Raw genomic sequence first — 22,995 nt, 5'->3', positions numbered from 1 at the left:
AGATGATATGATCTTATACACAGAAAACCCCAAAGAATCCACAAGAAAACTACTGGAACTAATAGAAGATTTCAGCAAAGTGTCAAGATACAAGATAAACATACAGAAATCAGTTGGATTCCTTTACACCAACAAAGAGAACCTCGAAGAGGAAATCACCAAATCAATACCATTTACAATAGCCCTCAAGAAGACAAAAATAACTTAGGAGTAAATCTAACCAGAGATTTAAAAGACCTATACAATGAAAACTACAAGACACTACTGCAAGAAACCAAAAGAGACCTGCATGTGGAAAAACATACCTTGCTCATGGATAGCTAGACTCAACATAGTGAAAATGTCAATTCTACCGAAAACAATCTACAGATACAATGCGATCTCGATTCAAATTCCAACAGCATTTTTCAATGAGATGGAGAAAAAAATCATCAACTTCATACAGAAAGGGAAGAGGCCCCAAATAAGTAAAGCATTAATTAAGAAGAACAAACTGAGGGGCCTCACACTACCTGATTTCATAACCTATTATACTGCTATGGAGGTCAAAATAGGCTGGTACTGGTACAACACCAGATACATAGACCAATGGAACAGAATTGAGAATCTAGATATAAATTCATCCACCTATGAGCAGCTGATAATTGACAAAGGCCCAAAGTCCATTAATTGGGGAAAAGACAGTCTCTTTAACAAATGGTGCTGACATAACTGGATACCCATCTGTAAAAAACTGAAACAAGACCTATACCTCACACCATGCACAAAAACTAACTCAAATTGAATCAAAGACTTCAATATAAAATCAAAAACAATAAAGATCATGGAAGAAAAAATAGCGACAACGCTAGGAGACCCAATACAAGGCATAAATACAATACCAACCATAAGTAACAATGCACAAGCACCAGAAGCGAGACTAGATAATTGGGAGCTCCTGAAAATGAAACACTTATGCTCAGCAAAAGGCTTCACCAAAAGAGTAAAAAGACAACCTACAGACTGGGAAAAGATTTTTGGCTATGACAAATCCGATCAGTGTCTAATCTCTAAAATCTACAAGATACTGCAAAACCTCAATAACAAAAAGACAAATAACTCAATTAAAGAATGGGCAAAGGATATGAACAGACACTTTGCCAAAGAAGCTATTCAGGCTACTAACAGACACATGAAGAAATGCTCACGATCATTAGCCATTAGAGAAATGCAGATCAAAACTAAAATGAGATCTCATCTCACCCCAACAAGGCTAGCATTAATCCAAAAAAGCCACAAAATAATAAATGCTGGAGAGGTTGTGGAGAGACTGAAATACTTATACAGTGTTGGTCAGAATGTAAAATGGTACAACCACTTTGGAAATTGATTTGGAGCTTCCTTACAAAGCTAGAAATAGAAATACCATAGGATCCAGCTATCCCGCTCCTTGGAATATATCCTAGAGAAATAAGAGCCATCACACGAATAGATATATGCACACCCATGTTCACTGCACCACTGTTCACGGTAGCAAAAAGATGGAAACAAACTAGGTGCCCATCAAAGGATGAATGGATAAACAAATTATGGTATATCCACACAATGGAATACTACAGGACGATAAAGAACAACGTTGAAGCCATGAAACATAACATGGAGTAATCTGGAGGGCATTATGCTGAGTGAATTTAGTCAGTCACAGAAGGACAAATATTGTATAAGACCACTATTATAAGAACTCAAGAAAAGGTTTAAACACAGAAGACAACATTCTTTGATGGTTACCAGCATGGGGAGGGATGGTGAGGGATATTCACTAACTTGATAGTAGACAAGTATTATCTTAGGTGAAGGGAAGGACAGCACACACTACAGGGGAAGTCAGCACGACTGGATTAAACCAAAGCTGAGAAGTTTCCTGAATACAATCAAACACTTTGAGGGACAGAGTAGCAGGAATAGGGATGTGGGGACCATGCTTTCAGGGGACATCTGGGCCAAATTGCATAACAAAGTTTATTAAGAAAATGTTCTGCATCCTACTTTGGTGACTGGCATCTGGGATCTTAAAAGCTAGCAAGCGGCCATCTAAGATGCATCAATTGGTCCCAACCACCTGAAGTAAAGGAGAATGAAGACCACCAAAGACACAAGGAAAGAATTAGCCCAAGAGACAGAAAGGGCCACATAAACCAGAGACTTCATCAGCCTGAGACCAGCAGAACTAGATGGTGCCGGGCTACCACCAATGATCACCCTGACAGGGAACACAACAGAGAGTCCCGGATGGAGCAGGAGAAAGGTGGGATGCAGAACTCAAATTCTAGCAAGAAGATCAGACTTAATGGTCTGACTGAGACTGGAGAAACCCCAGAAAGCACGGCCCCCAGATTCTCTATCAGCCCAGAACTAAAAAATTTCCGAGGCCTACTCTTCAGACAGGGATTGGACTGGACTGTGGGACATAAAGTGATACTCGTGAGGAGTGCACCTCTTAGGTCAAGTAGATACAAGAGACTAAATGGGCAGCTTCTGTCCAGAGGTGAGATGGGAAGGCAGAGAGGGTTAGGAGCTGGTTGAATGGACATGGGGAATTGGGTGGAAAGGAGGAGTGTGCTGTCACAGTAAGGGGAGAGCAATTAGGGTAACATAACAATGTATGTATAAATTTTGTATGGGAGACTAACTTGAAATGTAAACTTCATTTAAACTACAACAATAAAAAAATTAAATAAGTAAATAAGGAAAAATAAATAAATAAAATGTTCTTACCCCTTTAAATCTCCTAATGCTCACCACACAATATTCTTAGGATTAATTGAGATAACACACTTGAAAAGTGACTTGAAATTTATCTAAGACTATTTTAAAATAAAAAGTTTATTTAAATAAAAAAAGTGGGTTGAAAGCAGTGTTCAGAGGTCAGTTATTATTTTTCTCACAGCACTTCAGGAGAGTCTAATCTGTATCTGAACTCATCTCAATAACCAAGAATTGAGAACATCCAGTAAATGGTAGTACTGGGTTCAAACACAGTATCATCCAACTCCAGCACTCATGCTCTGAACAAGTCTCCTATCCCATCCATATCCAACTTCCTTAAAAGAATATATTACATCTCTATGTTTATAGTACAGGGCACAAACTTGATGATAAAGAGGGAGCACATCTGTGACAGCTCATAGATGAAAGGGAGTTGATAGAGGTTTCCCATATTTGCAACTGTTCTAAAAAATTTACATAATATGGCAGTAACAGAGTCCCTGGGTGTTGCAAATGGTTAACACGTTCACCTGTGAAATGAAAGGTTGAAGGTTCAAGTCCACCAAGAGGTGCCTTGGAAGAAAGGCATGGCAATCTACTTCCACAAAATAAGACATGGAAAACCCTATGGAGAAAGAATCTCTTCAATAAATAGTGCTGGGAAAATTGGATTTCCACATGCAGAAGAATGAATTAGGTTCCAACTCTCACACCATACACAAAAACCAATTTAAAATGAATCAAAGACCTAAATGTGAAAACTAAATCATAAAATTCTTAGTAGAAGAAAATGTAGGGACAAAGCAATGGGACCTAGTTTTTAGCAATGAACTATCAGATATGACAACTAAAGCATAAATAGCAAAAAACAAAACAGATAATTGGAACCTCATTAAAATTAAATACTTTTGTGTATCTAAGGACTTTATCAAAATAAAGTGAAAAGACAGCCTACAGATTGGGAGAAAATTTAGGAAACCATACATCCGCTAAGGGTCTAATAGCCAAAATATATAAAATACTTCTACAAGTCAAGAACAAAAAGAACAGACAACCCAATTTAAAAAAAAAAAAAAGGACTTGAACAGACATTTCACCAAAGAGGATATTCAAATGGCCAACAAGCATATGAAAAGAGTTCAAAGTCATTAGCCATTAGGGAGACAGAAATCAAAACCACAATGAGATACCATTATATCCCCATTATAATGGCAATGATTTAAAAAAACAAAAACAAAAACAAAGCTGAAAGTATTAGGTGTTGTGGAGGTTGTGGAGAAACAGGAATCTTCTTTATTGCTGGTGGGAATGTGAGATGGTACAGCCACTTTAGAAAACAGTTTGGCAGTTCCTCAAAAAGTTAAACATAGAACTACCATATGACCCAGCATTTCCACTCATAGGTATATATCCAAAAGACGGGAAAGCAGTGACGTGAACATTTATACACCAACGTTCGTTACAGCACTATTCACAATTGCCATAAGGTAGAAACAATAAAAATGTCCATGAAGTGATGATCAGATAAACACAATGTGATATATACACACCATGGAATATTACTCAGCCGTAAAAAGGAGTGAAGTCCTCAGACATGCTACAACATGAGTGAACCTAGAAAACATTATTCTGAGAGAAATAAGTCAGTCACAAAAAGACAAATACTGTATGATCTCACTTATCTGAAATAAGTGAAAAATACAGAAACCAAAACTTTTTAGTGGTTACCAAGGGTGGGTTGTTGTTGTGTGCCGTCAAGTTAATTCCAACTCATAGCAACTCTATCGGACAGAGTAAACTACTCCACAGCGTTTCCAAGGCTAAACATCTTTACAGGAGCAGATGTCCAGCTCTTTTCTCCCCCGGAGCAGCTGGTGGGTTTGAGCTGCCAGCCTTCCTGTTAGCAGCCTAGCGCTTAACCACTGTGCCACTAGAGCTCTCCAGTGGTGGGAGGAAGGGGGAAAGAAGGAATTTTTGCTTAGGATGCATTGAATGTGTGTTAATGGTGGTGGAATAATCTGGAAAAGGATAGCAAGAATAGTGGCACAACTCGAAGACTGTTACCAATGTCACTGAATTATACATGTAGAAATTGTTGAATTACTGTATGTTTTGTTGTGTATATTTTCACAGTAATTCAAAAAAAAAAAGGAGGAAAAAACAAACCCTATGGAGCACAGTTCTACTCTGACACATATGGGGTCGCCATGAGTTGGAATCAACTCGATGGCAATTGGTTCTGGCAATAATAAGTTGTGAGGCTGAAGAAAACTTTTCTGAACTATACATAATAATAACATGTTTTAATCAACCGTGATGAAGGAAAGACTTAATTGCCTTTCTATTCTTGCTACAGAAAATATTATAAAATTGTTTTCATATGAATAGATAGTAAAGAATTTGCAGCCAAAAATGTGGAGGAAAATGCTGTAGCAATGGGTCAGGCATTTAATTTTGTGATATTTGTTGTATTTATCAGCTTTTTAAAATTTGTACTGAGTTGTGATTTCTTGGTATAAATAATTCTATATCTGATTTTTAATTCTAATTTTGTATTTTTTTCTTAATGAGAAATATCAAAATTATATAAGCTTTAGGCCAATCACAACTGAGGTCTATCCTAATTGTATTCTCTAGAGGAGGAGAGAATGGGATGAAAATAGTGGTTTTGAAAGACAAACAAGAAGAATTAAGGTTTCAATTCTACCTAAGTTTCTATTTTATAGTTATTATTCCTTTTACTGCCGAGAATATAAATTTACCTTAAACTGAGAAATACAAGGTAATCTTTGTACAAGAACTGACATAAAATAGGAGTGTCTGTCACATAGTAATTTCAGTAAAATAGTCACTAAATATTAGTTGAGGAAATCCTTGTACTAAATGCTGTGGCAGATTCTAACTCCTTGTTTTTGACAAATAATAATAGCAACATAGACATTATTTTAGCTAATACGACTGCATTGTGAACTCTTAAATGAAAGATAGAAAATAAAAACTAGTAAAATGGAAACTTAAATCATGAAACTATATTATCCAAGTCAATGACAGTTAACAAGATATGTCGACCTAAATAAAATTATCATGATATTAATTAAATTTCCATAATCCTAAGAAAAAGGAAGAAAGAAAGGAAGAGGAAGAGAGAAGAAAGAAAGACAAAAGCCTTTCCCTTGGCTCTTTAAGGACTGGTTAAAAGAAAAAGAAAAACATAATTTTTAGTGCAGTGCTCTGAGTCTTTAGACCCAACTAATTTTTAAAAGAATTTAAAAATTGTTCCTTCAAAGAGTATGCAATCTAGCTAGAGGTGAAAAGAGAAAAATCACAAGTTATCACACTCAGAAGTTATCATAATCACAAAGTGAAATTCCAAGGTAGGTGCAGGGTTATTAAGATATAGGAAACTAGAAAAAAACGCTTGAGAAAAATATTTAGCAAAATTATCATCTTCTGCTAATAGTGGGAGGATTCAGTCTATCTCTCTCAGAGGCTGAAAAATCATGCAGACAAAAATAACAATGGAAAGTATTTTAATAACACAGTTAACAAGCTGAATCTAATATAACCATGCACCACAAAAGAGAATGCAATATTCTTTTAAAACTCCTATACTTTATGAAATAAGTAAGCATGAAACTCACAAGTTAGAAACAGGATAACAAAATAAATATCAATAGAAGTAGGAAGGAATAAAGAAGTATAATGCAGGAAAATATTAATGGAATGGAAAACATTGTAGAGCAGTAGACATGATCAGTAAAGTCAAAAGCTAGGTCTTTAAAAAAAAGTAAATCAAACAGATAAACCTTTGGCAGTTCTGGTGACAAAAAAGAGAGAAAAGAATAAATAAAATATTAAAAATAGAGAGCATAATTACAAATAGAGCTATATAGGAACATGTTAGAACTATAAGAAATTACTATGTAAAATGTTAAGGAAATAAATTTGAAAACCTAAATGAAATGAATAATTTCTAAGGAAAAGAAAATAACCAAAATTGACTCAAGAAGGGGTAGAACCCTACATAGATAATAACTGTGAGAAAACTAAATAAACAGTCACAGATCTAGAGATCTTGTCCTAATAAAAAGGCGTTAAAGCCACCAGATCTGGGGTGAGTTTTACAAAACATTCAAGAAACAGGGCCAAAGTCCATTAAATGGGGCAAAGACAGTCTCTTTAACAAATGGTGCTGGCATAACTGTATGTCCATCTGTGAAAAAAATTAAACAAGATCCATATCTCACACCATACACAAAAACTAACTCCAAATGGATCAGAAAATCTAAGTATAAAATCTAAAACAATAAAGATCATGGAACTAAAAATAGGGACTACTCTAGGGCCCCTCATACATGGCATAAATAGTATACAAACCATAAATAACAATGCCCAAACACCAGAAGAGAAATTAAATAACTGGGAACTCCTAAAAATTAAATGCTTAGCTTATCAAAAAGATTTCACCAAAAGAATAAAAAGAGAACCTAGAGACTGGGAAAAAAATTTTGGCTACGACATATCCGATAAGGGTCTAATCTCTAAAGTCTACAAAATACTTCCACACCTTAATAACAAAAAGATGAAAATCCAGATAAAAAATGGGCAAAGGATATGAATAGACACTTCACCAAGAATTCAGCAGCCAATAGACACATGAGGAAATGCTCGAGATCATTAGCCATTAGAGAAATGCAAATCAAAACTACAATGATATACCATCTCACCCAGACATTTCTGGCATTAATCCAAAAACAAAACACAAAATAAGAAATGTGGAGAGGTTGTGAGGAGACTGGAACTCTTATGCACTGCTGGTGGGAATGTAAAATGGTACAACCACTTTGGAAAAGGATATGGTGCTTCCTTAAAAAGCTAGATCAGAAATACCATAGGATCCAGCAATCCCGCTCCTAGGAATATATCCTAGAGCAATAAGCCATCACACAAATAGACACATGCACACCCATGTTCACTGCATTATTCACAATATCAAAAAGATGGAAACAACCTACGTGCCCACCGATGAATGGATAAACGTATTATGTTACATACACACAATGGAATACTATGCAATAATAAAGAACAATGATGGGTCCTCAAAATATCTCACAACATGGATAAATCTGGAGGGCATTATGCTGAATGAAATAAGTCAGTCACAAAAAGGACAACTTGTAAGAGACCACTATTATAAGAACTCAAGAAAAGGTTTACACACAGAAAAAAGCATTCTTTGATGATTATGAGGGTGGGCAGGGAGGGTGAAGGAAAATCTCTAACGAGGTAGTAGACTTCAACTTGGGTGAAGGAAGGACAACACACAATATAGGGGAAGTCTGCACAACTGGACCAAAGCAAAAGCATAGACGTTTCCTAGACACATCCAGACCTTTGAGGGACGCAGTAGCTGCAGCTGAGAGCTGGGGACCATAGTCACAGGGGACATCTAGGTCAACCGGCACAACATAGTTCATAAAGAAAATGTTCTACATCCCACTTTGGTGAGTAGTATCTGGGGTCTTAAAAGATTGTGAGCAGCCATCTATCCTACATCTATTGGTCTCATCCTGTTGACAGCAAAGGGGAATGAAGAAAATCAAAGACACGAGGAAAATATTAGCCCGAAGACTAAAGGACCTCATAAACCAGAGACTCCATCACTTTAGACCAGAACAATTAGATGGTGCCTGGCTACCACCAATGACTGCTCTGACAGGATCACAACAGAAAGTCCCTGACAGAATGGGAGAAAAATGTAAAACAGAATTCAAATTGATGAAAAAAGACCATACTCACTGGTCTGACAGAGACTGGAGGAACCCTGAGACTATGGCCCCCAGACACTCTGCTAACTCAGAAATGAAACCATTCCCATAGCCCACTTTTCAGACAAAGATTAGCCAGGCCTATAAAACAAAAAATAACATACATGAGGAACATGCTTCTCAGTGCAATCAAACATACGAGACCAAACGGGCAACTCCTGTCCAAAAGCAAGACAAGAAAGGCAGGAAGGGACAGGAACTGGACAAATGGACACAGGGAACCCAGGGTGGAAAGGGGGAGTGTGCTGTCACATTGTGGGGATTACAACCAATGTCACAAAACAATATAAATTTTTGAACGAGAAGTTAACTTGAGCTGTCCACTTTCACCTAAAGCACAGTAAAATTTTAAAAAAAAGGTTGTTTCAACACAATGCTCAAGGCAGACTCTATCATTTAATTTATCTTCAAGTGCAGTAGAAAGAAACCACAAACTATTAAATCCATGGACCCCAAGTGGATAATTTTACTGAATTCAAATTCCAAATAATGCAATAATGAATAATTGGGAACAAAAAAAGAAAAATAGCATATATATCATGATATGTCCACAAAATAATACAATTCATTAGAATGAAGTTTACAGCTTTAGACAATGTTTTTTTTTTTTTTAATTTTATGTAAAGAAAAAATTAGGTCACAAAAAAAAATTCAAGAAACAAGTCAATTTTATGATATTCACACTACTTTGGAGGATAAATGGGAAACTTCTGAGTTTCTGAAACTGACAAGTTTCTGTGAGTCTAGCCTAACCCTGACGTGATAATTGGCAAAACAACACACACACGCATACGCACACACGTAAAACTATAGGTCACTCTCATTAATGAGCATAACGATAAACATTCTTATGTGAAATATTGGAAAATGGAATCCAGTAATACAGGGATTGAATGTGCATTACGAACAAGCAGAACGACAAGAATTCTTTATTGGGATGTCCATTGATATAATTCACTAGATTAACCGATTACATGCAAAAAACTGGATCATTTCAAAAAACTCAAAAAATATTTGATAAAATTTAAAATTGTTTCTGAATAAAAAATTATTAATACATTAGCAGTAAGGGAAATCTTCCTTAAGGCAACATATATCTACCAAAAACTTAGAGCAAATTTTGTACTTAAAGTTGATGTTAAAACAATTCTTATTAAAGTCATGAGACAGGTATGCAGGCTGCTAGGCAACATTGGGAGCCCTGGTGGCACAGTGGTTAAGCACTCAGGCTGCTAACCAAAAGGTCAGCAGTTCTAATTCACCAGTCGCTCCTTGGAAACCTTATGGGGCAGTTCTACTCTGTCCCATAGGGTTACTGTGAGTTGGAATCGACTCGATGGCATACAACAAAACAACAGACAATACTGTACTGAAGCTTTTAGCCAATACATTAAGATGACAAAAAGGAACAAGGGAGAAAACCGTCATTATTTGTAGGAAACAAGATTGTATAGCACAACAGAATCAACTAAAACAGTACTAGAATTGATAAGAGATCAGTAAAGCAGCAGGATCTAAACAAACAACAACAACAAAATCCTATGTATCAGCCAGAATCAATTTTGAAATGTCATTTTAAAAGGATTCTATTCAAACTAGCAACCAACAAACAAGCAAGCAAACAAACCAGCCTAGTAGTAAATCCAACAAAAAATACATACGGCCCATAAAAATTAACAGAACAATATAATAGAAGGTTGGAGTAAATTAGGAAAAAAAAAAGAAAAAACCTTATTTTAAAGTTACCAATTCTCCCCAAATCAGTCTGTAGACTCAATGTCTATTCAACACAAATCTCAACAGAATATTTTAGGGAACTTAACAAGATGATTTAAAAATTCTCATGCAAAGGGGGAAAAAAAAAAGTAAGAAGAACCAGTGTATTTTTTAAACAGAACAAGAATTTCCCTATCAAATATTGAAATATACTATAAAGCTATTAGTATTAAAGTGGTATAGTATATGTTCAGAAATAGACAGATTAATTATAGAAGATAATAAAGAATCCAGATATAGTAGTATTTCTTCTCTCTCTCTCTCTCCTCCCTCTTCCTACAAATATACATGCACATGTGCGCATGCACGGGAATTCAGTTTATGTGAGATAAATGACATTTTACACTGGGGAGTGGGATAAAATGGAATAATCAGTCATTTCATGGGAATTATTGCTATCCATTTGAGAAAAACATTAGATTTTATCCTAATTCACACAACAGAAAATTAAATTCCAGATGGAAGAAAGAGCTACTATTTAAAGTAAACATTTTTTTAAAGTATTCAGAGAAATCCTGGCAGTAAACTTTTACAATCTTTGATTGGGCAGCCATGTCTAAGCAAGCTACAAAACCCAAACATCATAAAGGAAAAGATCAACAGGTAAGACTTAAAAAAAGAAAGAAAGAAAGAAAACAGATTTTAATTCTGTATGGTAAAAGACTCCCACAAACTATGTTAAAAAAAAAATAAATATTGACATCTTAACAATATTAAGTCTTCCAATCAATGGACACAGAACATCTTTTCATTTATTTAGATTTAGATCTTCTTTAATCTCTTTCTATAGTGTTTTATAATTTTAATTGTATAAGTCTTTCGCACTCTTGGGTAAATTTCTTTTCTTCTTTTTTTAATAATATTTTATTGTGTTTTTGGTGAAGGTTTACACAGCTGTTTAGGTTCCCATTCAGCAATTTGTACACAAATTGTTCAGTGACATTGGTTACACTGTGTGAGCATTCACATTATTTCTGTTCTGGTTGTTCTGTTTCCATTAATCTAGTTTCCCTGCCTCCTTACATTCCTATCTTTGTTTAAGATAATTGTTGACTGTTTGGTCTCATATAGGTGATTTTTTAAAGGAGCACAGTACTTACGGATGATATTCACTATTTTGTGAGCCAATCTGTTGTTTAGCTACAAGGTGACCTCAGGGGTTAGTTTTGGTTCAAGGTTTAAAGAGTATCTCAGGGCAATAGACTCGGGTAGGCCTCCAGTCTTAACCAGTCCAGTAAGTCTTTTTTTTTTTTAAAGGAATTTGAGGTTCTCTTCTACATTTTTCTCCCAGTCTATCAGGGTCCATCTATTGTGGCCCTGATTAGAACAGCCAGTAGTGGTAGTCAGATACCATCTAGTTCTTGTCTCAGGGTAGATAAGGCTGTGGTTCGTGTAGACTATTTGTCCTGTAGACTAGTTTCTTCTTTGATTCGTTGGTTTCCTTCTTTCTCTTTTGCTCCAGACGAGTAGAGACCAATAGTTGTGTCTTTGATGGCCGCTCACAAGTTTTTAAGACCTTAAACACTACTCACCAAACTAGGGGTTGAACAAAACTTTATAAACTATATTATGCAAACTGGCCCAGATCTCTCATGAGACTATGGTCCTAATTCTTCAAACCTAGAATTTCAAGCCTGAGAAGTATTTGGTTGTGTCTAAGAAGTAACCATAACTATGCTCCCTATGTACTTTATTATATATATAAATACATGTGCAAACAGTCACATACATGCATATACATAAATGCACACATATACTCACATATATATATCTATACACATATATGGCTACATACATACATGCATACCCACACACATATTTTTGGTGGTGGTTGTTGTTTCAAAATTATAGCTGCCATGGCAATTTCCAACAGGCCCTTCTTTCTTGTGTACATCTTAGTGACATCATTTACCTTCATCAAGCTGTGTACACTTCATCCTCATTTGGTATTACCTTTCCCATCACCAAAAATAACAAGGGTCTACTATCTAGATAGTGAATCCCCCTCTTCCCCCACCCCCGCCCCCACATCTCTGGTAACCATTAATGAACATTAGTTTCTGTGTATTAACCTGTTTATGTCATTTCATAAAAATGAAAACATACAATATTTGTTTTTTGTAATTGACTCATTTTGCTCAACTTAATTTCCTCCAGGTTCATCAGTGTTCCAAGATGCTTCCAGAACTCATTTTTCTTTATCACTGCGTAGTATTCCATTGTATGTATGAACCACTTTACTTATCCATTCATCTATTGATGAGCACTTAGGTTGTTTCTTTTTGTATAATGTTGGCTGTGGGTTTTTCAAATATGCCCTGAATGATATTGAGAAACTCCCCTTCTATTCCCATCTTCTTGAGGGTTTTCACTAAGGAAGGGTGTTGGATTTTATCAAATACTTTTTCTACATCCATAGAGATGATTATGTGGTTCTTTTCCTTTGTTCTATTGATGTGGTGTATTACACTGATTGATTTTCTAATGTTGAACCATCTTTGTATTTCCTGGAATAAATCACACTTGCCCATGGTGTATGACACTTTTAATATGCTGTTGGATTGTGTTCACCAGTAGTTTGTTGAGGATTTTTGCGTCTCTAGTCATAAAGGATATTGGCCTATAGTTTTCTTGGCATCTTTGTCCTGTTTTGGTATCAGGGTTATGTTTGCTTCATAAAATGAACTAGGAAATATTCCTTCTTTATTTTTTGGAAAAATTGTTGGGGAAATTAGATTTCCATTTGCAGAAAAATGAAACAGGATACATGCCTCATATCATACACACACACACACACACACACACACACACACACATACACACTATTCAAAATAGATTAAAGACCTAAATGTGAAAACTAAAACCATAAAACTCTTAGAAGAAAAAGCAGGGGCAACACTGTCAGGCCTAGCTTTTAACAACAGATTATCTAATATAATAAAAACAGCATAAACAACAAAAAATAAAATAAATAAATCGGACCTCATAAAATTAAAAAGTTCTAGTCATCAAAGACTTTACCAAAAAAGTGAAAAGACAAGCTACTGACTGGGAAAATATCTTCAGAAACCATATATCTGACAAGAATTTAATAACCAAAATATATATAAAACTTTGACAACAACAAAAAGACAAATAGCCCAATCATAAAATGGGCAAAAGACCTGAACAGATATTTAACCAAAGAAGACATTCAAGTAGCCACCAAACACATGAAAAGATATTCAGTGTCGTTAGCCTTCAGAGAGATGCAAATCAAAAACACAATGAAACACCATCTCACTACCACTAGGATGGCTAAGATTTAAAAAAAAAAGACAGAAAATAACAAAGGTTGATGAGGATGCAGGGAAATCGGAACGATTATCCATTGCTGGTGGGAATGCAAAATGGCACAACCCTTGTGGAAAATAGTGTGGTGGTTCCTCAAAAAACTAAAAATAGGACTATCATATGACCCAGCAATTCTACTCCTAGGTAAATACTCAAAGACTTGAAAGCAGAGACTCAAAAAGAGACTTGTATACCAATCTTCATCATATCGCTATTCACAGTAGCCAAAAGGAGGAAACAACCTAAATGCTCACCAACACATGAATAAATAAACAAAATGTGGTACATACATACAATGGAATACTACTCAGACAAGAGGAGAAATGAAGTCTTGATACATGCTACAGTATGGATGGAGCTTGAAGAACATTACACTGAGCGAAATAAGCCAATCACAAATGGACAAATATTGTATGACCTCACTTATATAAAAAGACAAGAACAGGCAAATGTATAGAGATCAAAGTTTATTAGTGGTTACCAGGGGCAGGAGGGAGGGGGAAAAGGGTAGTTAACCGTGATGGAAAAATCACATTGATTAACCATAGTGTTGCATAGCCAATTAATTGCTGTCAGTAAGGTGTACAGCTGTAAAAAGTTGTATTGACAAAAGTTATATGATAGATATATTCATCATAACAACAAAAATAAAGGAGTAGCTGCTGAGGCTGCTTATGTACAACCAAACACCTCATAGGATTTGGTTCCTTGGTTTGGCAGTTTAAGGTCTTGGTTTCATGAGACATCCCAGTTAATTGGCCTAATAACATGTTCAGTGCCTGTGTTCTATCTCCTAATTCATTACATAGTGCCTGGGGTCTTAAAAGCTTGCAAGTGGCCCTCCAAGTCACAACAATTGGACTCTATTCACACGGAGCAACAGAGGAAGAAAAGTCAGGAATAGTAGGAAGATATGGAATATGTGGCTAATCTTCTCTATGAACAGCTGCCTCCTTTGCCATAAGACCAGAAGAACTTGATGGTGCCTGACTACCATTACTGAACATTTTGATCAAAGATTCTATAGATCAAAAGTGGTAAAATGCAGAACAGAATTTCACATTCTCATGGACTCCAGCTTTCTGGAGCCATGGAGGCTGGATAAACCCCTAAAACTATTGCCTGAAATAATCTTTAAACCTTAAACCAAAATTATTCCCTGAAGTCATCTTAACACCAAACAATAGTTTAGCTTAACTAGTAAATAATGTCTGCCTTGAGCATTGTGCTCTTTTAAGAACTATTTACATGGGATCAGACTGACAAAAACTCAGAAATTAGATAGGAAACTTAGGAGGCGGTGAGTTTATGTTAACAGGAAGGAATGACTTGGAAAATGAAGATGAGAATGGTTGCACAACTCAAAAAACATTATCAATGTCACTGAATTATGCATGCAGAAATTGTTGAATTGTATGTTCTGCGGTATATATTCTCAACAACAACTATAAAAATAAAATAATTTTTTTTAGAAAGACAACGAATACACTGGGAGAGAAATATTATAATATATATAACATATAAAGGATTAATACTCAGAATATGTAAAGAGCCCCTACCAATCTGAGAAAAAGAAAAGTAGCCCATAAAAATAAGGACAAATGATATGAACCAGCATTTACAGAGGACATACAATATCCAATAACTATATGAAAGATGTTCAACCTATTAGTTCCACACTAATAGTCATGGAAATGCAAAGTAAGAAAGGAATTTTTTACCATAAAATTGACAAAAAAAAACTTAAATAGTGAAAATACTTCGTACATTTTTGGCAGGGATATAAGTAATAAGGCCTTCTTTAAAGATCAATTTGGAAGGATCTATCCAACATTAACCTAGCGATTACACTTCTAGGCATTTTTTTCCAAAGACATACTTGTACAACATGCACAAACTTGTATGTAGAAAGAATTTTATTTTGACACTGTTTGTAATAGTAAGAGCTTGGAGAAAAAAGAAGGATATCATACTTGGTAAAATACCTAACTAATTTGCCTAATAAGCTTTAAACTTCTATGAGTCTATAAAATATGATTTAAATAATTTTTCACTTTGTTATTTTTTGCATTAAAAAAAAATTTATATTTAACTATTAACACACCTGCTGGTGCAGTGGTTAAGAGCTGAGGCTGCTAACCAAAAGGTTGGCAGTTCGAATCCACCAGCCACTCCTTGGAAACCCTATTGGGTGGTTCTACTCTGTCCTGTAGTGTCGCTATGAGTCAGTATCCACTCAACAGCAACCGGTTTTTTGGGATTAACACACCAATCTTACAAGCACATTACTGCGGTGCGATGGATCACTTTTGTGCGGCCTTTCTCGTCACGATCTTGTGATTCCCACCCAGGTGATTGGGCAGGACTGTGTAGATAGGGTAATTGTGGCCCACCAAAGGGATTGGTCACTTTTGCCATCCTGCTAGGCTTAAAAGAGAGCCAATTCCAGAGCAAAAACAGGATCCTACCACCATCAAGGAAGGAGAACCAAGAACGGAGTGTGTTCTTTGGATCTGGGAAACCTGTGCTGAGAAGCTGCTTGGACCACGAGACCAAGAAAGAGCAAGCTGTAACACCGAAGATGTCGAGAAGCAGAGGCAGAGAAACAGCAGCAGGAGAGACCAGCAGGAGACAGCTCAGTAGGCTTCCTGGCCCAAGGAGCAAGAAACCAGAGTGCCTTTGAGCAGGAGACATGTGGCGGAGTAGGGTGCAGTGGGGCACTTGGTGGAGCTAGGTCTGCCGACCTGACCCACGGAGCTAGAGCTGAGGGCCTTTGGGCTGAAGCTTACTGGAGGAGTGGGGTGCCTCTGAGCACTTACCAGCAAAGCTAAAAGAGCCTTGTAACACTTGCCTGAGCAGGGCAGAGGCCAAAGGCCAGAGAGAGGTGTACCTGGGAGCATGGCTGAGAAGAGGCTGTCCTGATGGAAGAATTGTATCCTGAGTGTTCCTGAGCCTGAACTGTAACTTGTTACTTCCCTAATATACCCCATAATCGTGAGTATTGTCAGTGAGTTCTGTGTAGCCATTGCAATGAATTATCAAACCCAGCAGAGAAATAGGGAGTGCTGTGGGAAGAATGTTTGGTGTCAGAATTGGTGAAGATGGCCGAGAGAGGAGGTGTGTCTGACCTCCACCTCACAGGAGTCAGCCTTGGGCTGTTGATCTTGATTCTCCTTCTGCCTTGTGAAGTTAGAGGTCAGACGCTGCTCCTACACAATTTTAAAATTATCAATGTAATAAATAACTCAAGTTCTGTCTAAATAACAAAATTTTGTCTGCCCTGAGTGTTATCTGCTTTTGTACTTAAAATAATACAGCGTTCAGCTTAGTTCTTTATCTTGTCAGAATTCCTATGTGGTCAATAGATTTTATAAGGAAACATAGGATGCAAATCACACAATTGTTCTAACTGGGAAGAAATATTTGGCCGTAGTGAAAGATACTGTGTTTCCTAAGATCTTTCTCTCAAATCTAACCTTTAAACCTAAGAGGGGTGGGGAAGGTGGGGGAATGACATAAAGTAAAATTTCCATGAGATAAGACCAGGCCTTTCTCCAGAGGAAATAAAGAGAGTTTTATGATAGAAAAATAGAAAATGAAGTCATTTCTTTTGAAATCTTTACGAGAACATGTTCTTAGTTCTTTAAGCTTTAGAGACAAAAGTAAAAGGGTACCATTTGAGAAGAAAAAGTATTTTCATGCAAAATTGCCTGAATAATTCACCCAGAACCTCTCCCAAATCATCACCACCTTAGCAGTGAACGCTACAGGAAATAAAAAAGAAAATGAGATTCATTAGCAAAGATTTCTACCTTCATAAGCTACCCAGTCACTTAGAAATCAAATACAATTTGTATCCTAGTTCTGGAGGACAGTCTTCAGTGTGTTTCATTTTAAAATAATCTTAGGTATCACATGACATTCCATAACAATGGCCAAGGGAAGCAAATTGAATCTTGGATAAATAGCTCTTTTATCAATTCAGGTAGACAGCAAATTCGAGCAGTTTACCTTGTCACCGTTTCTAAGAAATCCTCACTTTCCTCTCTACAGAACCCTTTCTTTCATAGTAATTACAGAAACTAGCGAGAGACACCCACACAAGAGGGGGAAGATATGAAAAAAAATCCTTGAGGGTAGGGGTGGACACTTATGAGTACACAGACATATGCACACTCACACACACACAGACACACACACACTCACACACACACAGACACACACACACACACACACTCACACACACACTCACACTCACACACACTCTCTCACACACACACACACACACACACACACACACCCCAGAGATGTCATCCAAAAGGGAAGGAGCAAAATTCCAACGTAAATAGGAAGGCGAAAATATGTCCACCTACTTCCAGTTCTTCGTATATTCATTCGATGGACGTTTTGAGGCCACTAAGTACAGAGGATACAAAAATAACTAAGGCACAATCCCTAGAGGGCACAATCAAGTGAGAGAGACAGAAAGATAACAATTACAATGTGGTATGATCGCTGCTATATTGGGGGCATGTGAAGAACTAAGAAGGAAGCCAATGACTTTTGGGAAGTCAAGGAAGGTGCCATAAATATTTGAGCTCAGTGTTGTAGGATTAGTAGAAATTCCAGAAGGATGCAATAAAATGTCTATTATGTCTGAGGCAGTAACGTTAGTTATCAAAACCAACAGCTGAAAGCACCAACCCAAAGAAAGACGTAAATGGAATGTAAGAAGGGTCAAATGGGGTATGCACAGCTGGAGAAATGGAAGGAGTAAACAAGTTCAAGAACGAAGCAAGAATGTCTACTTTTATCATTTCTGTTCAACATTGCAGGAAATACAATAAAAAGGCAAGAAAAACAAAAGGCAAAGATTGGAAAGGAAGAAAAAAATTGTCTTTGTTCACAGTTGACACGATTGTGTACATAGCAAATCCTAAGGAAATTACAAAAGACACTAAAGTAAGTGAATTTAACCAGGTCAGTATACAAACATTAATTGTATTTTTATATAGCAGCATCAAACAATTGTAATATTAAACAAAAATATTTTTAATAACATGAAATTATTGGGAATAAATGTGACAAAGTCTATGTAAGACAAGTACTAAGTAAATGGAGATATATGCCGTGTTTATGGATTAGTAGACTTGATATTGTTAAGGTATCAGTTCTCCCCAAATTGATCTATAGATTTAATGCAATCCCAATCAAAATCTGAACAGACTTTTTTGTAGAAACTGAAAGCTTTATTCTAAAATGCATACAGAAATGCCAATGATGTAGAATAGCCAATACAATCTCGAAAAAAAAGAAGAACCCTGGAGAGCTCACACTACTTGATTTCAAGACTTCTAAAGTTACAGTAATCAAAATAGTGTGGTATTGGTGTGATATTGATTGCCACTGGATTGACTGGAAAGGGGCACAAGGAAGCTTTCTGGGGTGAGGGAAGTGTTCTACACCTTGACTGGAGATATAGAACACCTGGTTACACGGGCGTATAATTTGTTAACATAATTTTTGAGTACCTATTGTGTGCCAGTCTGTTCTAAGTGCTTGGGATGCATCAGGGGACAAGACAAAACAAAGACAGAGATCCCTACTCTCATGGAAATACATTCTAGCAGGAGTTAGGCTGCCTACCACAAAGGTTGGTAGTTCAAACCCACACAGCTGCTCAGCGGGAGAAAGACCAGGCAGTTTGCTTCTGTAAAGATTACAGCCTAGAAAACCCTATGAGGCCATTCTACTCTGTCACATAGGGTCACTATGAGTTGGAATCGACTTGACAGTACCTAACAACAACAACAGGAGTTAGGGACGAGAGGCAGATTAGTAAAGAAAAGGTATAATAAAGAAATTATATAGCATGGCAGTAGGTTAAAGAAGAGTGCTCGGTAGATGCAATTTTATACTGAGTGATCAGAGAAGGCCCGTTGAGACGGTAACAGTATCGGAAAGACTTGAAGTTGTTGAAGGAGTTAGGAGCAGTGGGGGTTCAGTGCTAGACTTCTCGCCTCCCGATCCGGGTTCAATTTCCAGTCAATGCACCTCTCGTGCCGCCACTACCCATGTGTCGATGGAGGCTTGCATGTTGCTACGGTGCTGAACACGTTTCAGCAGAGCTTCCAAACTAAGACAGATGAGGAAGAAAGTCCTGCAATCTACTTCCAAAAATCAGCCAGTGAAAACCCTATGGATCACAATGGGCCAATCCAAAACCAATCACACGGATGGTGTAGGATCAGCAGCATTTCATTCCGTTGTGCTTGGGGTTGCTGTGAGTTGGGGCTGACTCAACAGCAGCTAACAATTCCTTAGAGGGAGGAGCTTTCCAGGCCAAGAGAACAGTCAGCACACAGGCCTTCAGGTGGGAGTGTCCTAGAACTGCATAGGGACCAGTGTACTTGCAAGAACCTGGGGGCTTGAGGGAGCAGTAGAAGATGGGGTCAGAGACGTCAAAACTCTTGTTTCAGGACACTAATCTGTGATTTATATGGAATTACTGCTCATGTCCCCAGATTCCAGGAATGTAAAAATATATAAAAGAGTACAATCTCACCACAGTTGTAATTTAAAACATCACAACTTAAAAAGGATTTTAAACTAATTTAATCTTCTCCTGAATTATAAGAGCTGAATCCAACAAAAACGTTAAGATCACTGAGCCTCTGTCCCGGTGCGGGTAGAACAAGCCTCTCAGCAACTGGACTGACAAAACAACACCCCCTTTGCGCCCCACCCCCGGATCCTATATTCTAGGGAAGGGCCTGCTCCCTTGGAAAGAGTCCACATCTTGCACCCCCAGCCAACGGTCAGAGCCACCGCCTATATTTTTCCACTATGAAGAGTCTGTAGAGATCCAACTAACTGCCGTCTGTGAGGTCCCTTCTTCAACCCGTGGCCTGGCCAAAGTTTAACAGACAAGTAGCATTATTAGTGTGGTATGAATGGAATAGAAGTCTTCTCTAAAGATCTAGTGGCACCTCCCTGCTGTCTAAATGGCATCTATTAGCCCAGGGGAGAATGGAAGGAAGAGAGAGAACTGCAGCTTTTTCACACTGGTTAAATCTTAGGCATGTGCTCTGACTTGCTACTTCGCTTGTTGCTGAGACCTCTGGGGTGGAAGGTCACTGGTACACCCGCCGTATGCCTTCTGAGAGTTGAAAACAACAAAAAACAAAGGAAACAGTGCTCATTTCCCAACAGCTTCTGGACCCTGGTCTGTCTCTGCATTACCAAAACAGAAAACAAAAAACCAGTTGCCGTCGAGTCAGTTCTGACTCATAGTGACCCCATGAGTTGCAGAGTAGAACTGCACTCCACAAGATTTTCATGACTGTGACTTTTCTGAAGCAGATTGCCGGGCCTTTCTTCTGAGGTGCCTCTGAGTGTATTTGAACTGCCAACCTTTCAGTTAGTAGCCGTGCACTTAACAGCTTGCACCACCCAGAGACTCCATCCCTGCATTGGCGGCAGACAAATGACCATTCAGGGCAATGTTCCAAGCCCTTGGTAGCTGCAGAGAGCCCTTGAGAGCCCTGTAGAGGCAGGCAGGCTGCTTCTCGAAAGAAAAGGGTAAGAAAAAACCATAGCCAGAGCCTGTAGAGTTTTTAAGGGATTGGACATTTACTGATAGAAAGACATTCTGTCTGTCTTGCTCTGTCCAAAAGGGGCACCGGTGTAATGACTATGAACATCAGCTGGGTCCACCCTGTTCAAGCAGCTTTTCTGATCAATGCCTTTCCTTTTTGTTTTTAACCTCAGGTCTTCATAAAGGCAGACAAAATATTAGTTGGAAAGAACTCAACCAATGCTCTGGAGTATCCCAAAATTCCTAAATAGTTAATTATAAATACCAAATACGAAAGAAAGCACAAATATTAGACACCAATCCCTTCTCTCAAAGACATAGTTCTATTTAAGGAAAACTAGAAATCACAGAAGTAGTGGAACTTTGAACGAGGTGATTGAAGATATGAAGACAGAAGGGAGAAATTCAGCTACAGGCAGTACCCGGGATTATGAACACCCAATATACAGGACAATTCATATTTGCCCTTTAATGTTATGTAAATTTGCCCTCACTTTGAAACGATCAAATCAACTCCTACTCAAAACAAATTCTTCATCACAATCACCTTCATTTGCTGCACGTGCAGCTTTTAAATCATTGCAAATACTTAGAGCCTTTTGTTGCACTAACCGAACCAAAAAACCAAACCCGTTGCCGTCGAGTCTATCCGACTCTTAGCAACCCTGCAGGACAGAGTAGAACTGCCCCATAGTGTTTCCAAGGCTGTAATCTTTACAGAAGCAGACTGCTACATCGTTCTCCCTAGGAGCAGCTTGTGGGTTCGAACCGCCGACCTTTCAGTTAGCAGCAGAGTGCTTAACCCCTGCACCACCAGGGCTCCTTTGTTGCACTAAAGGAGGCTAAATAAGAATGGTTTGCACCTGTTCTGACTTACCTACAAATTCTTGAAGACACCCTAAGGAATGGATCTCGTTCTTAACCCGGGGACTGCCGTAGTATTTTACAGTTTGCCCCTGTAATTAATAACATATCTATCTACCTACCAGTAGCCATTGAGTTGACTCCATCTCATGGCAACCCCACGTATGTCAGAGTAGAACTGTGCTATATAGGGCTTTCAGTGGCTGGTTCTTCAGAAGTAGATTGCCGGGCCTTTCTTCTGAGGAGCCTCCAGGTGAATCCGAACCACGAATTTTTCATTTAGCATCCAAACACATTAACTGTTTGCAACACTCAGGGACTCCATTAGTAACAGAATCGAGTCCAGTTTTGGCCAAATTCCTGTCTAACTGTCCAGTCCCATCACTGTGGACTCAGTATTCAAGCAATTGATGAGCTTCATGGCCCCATAAGAAATATGTATCCATCTAGCTTGTGGTAGTTACTCTCCAGTTCTTTTGCTTTAAGGAGATATTCAGTATTTACTTAGCGTGATGCTGATTAAATCAAAATCAAACGTGAATTAATTAACTTGAAAGTGTTATCTAATCTCCTATTCGGTATTAATGCTGGTTTCCAGTAGCAAACACTTAACCTGTGTCTATTTCCCCGGTTTTTCCCCATTGTATTCAGCTTTAATGTGTGTGACAAGTTTCACGTCACAAATCGCTTCTTCCTATTTGAACCTTTCTAAACGCACGTTGAGGTCTCTTTATTTATTAATTTCTGCTGGCATCAAGAAAATGTCCTCTTTCAGGTCTCCTCCCCAAAGGAACGAAAAGGTCTCTTGAGTGGCTATAAATGTCTCATTATAAACACTTAATTAAAAACTGC

The sequence above is a fragment of the Trichechus manatus genome, unplaced genomic scaffold (genome assembly GCF_000243295.1).
Source record: "Trichechus manatus latirostris isolate Lorelei unplaced genomic scaffold, TriManLat1.0 scaffold00018, whole genome shotgun sequence".
Classification (NCBI taxonomy): domain Eukaryota; kingdom Metazoa; phylum Chordata; class Mammalia; order Sirenia; family Trichechidae; genus Trichechus; species Trichechus manatus.
This window is presented reverse-complemented; position numbering follows the sequence as displayed.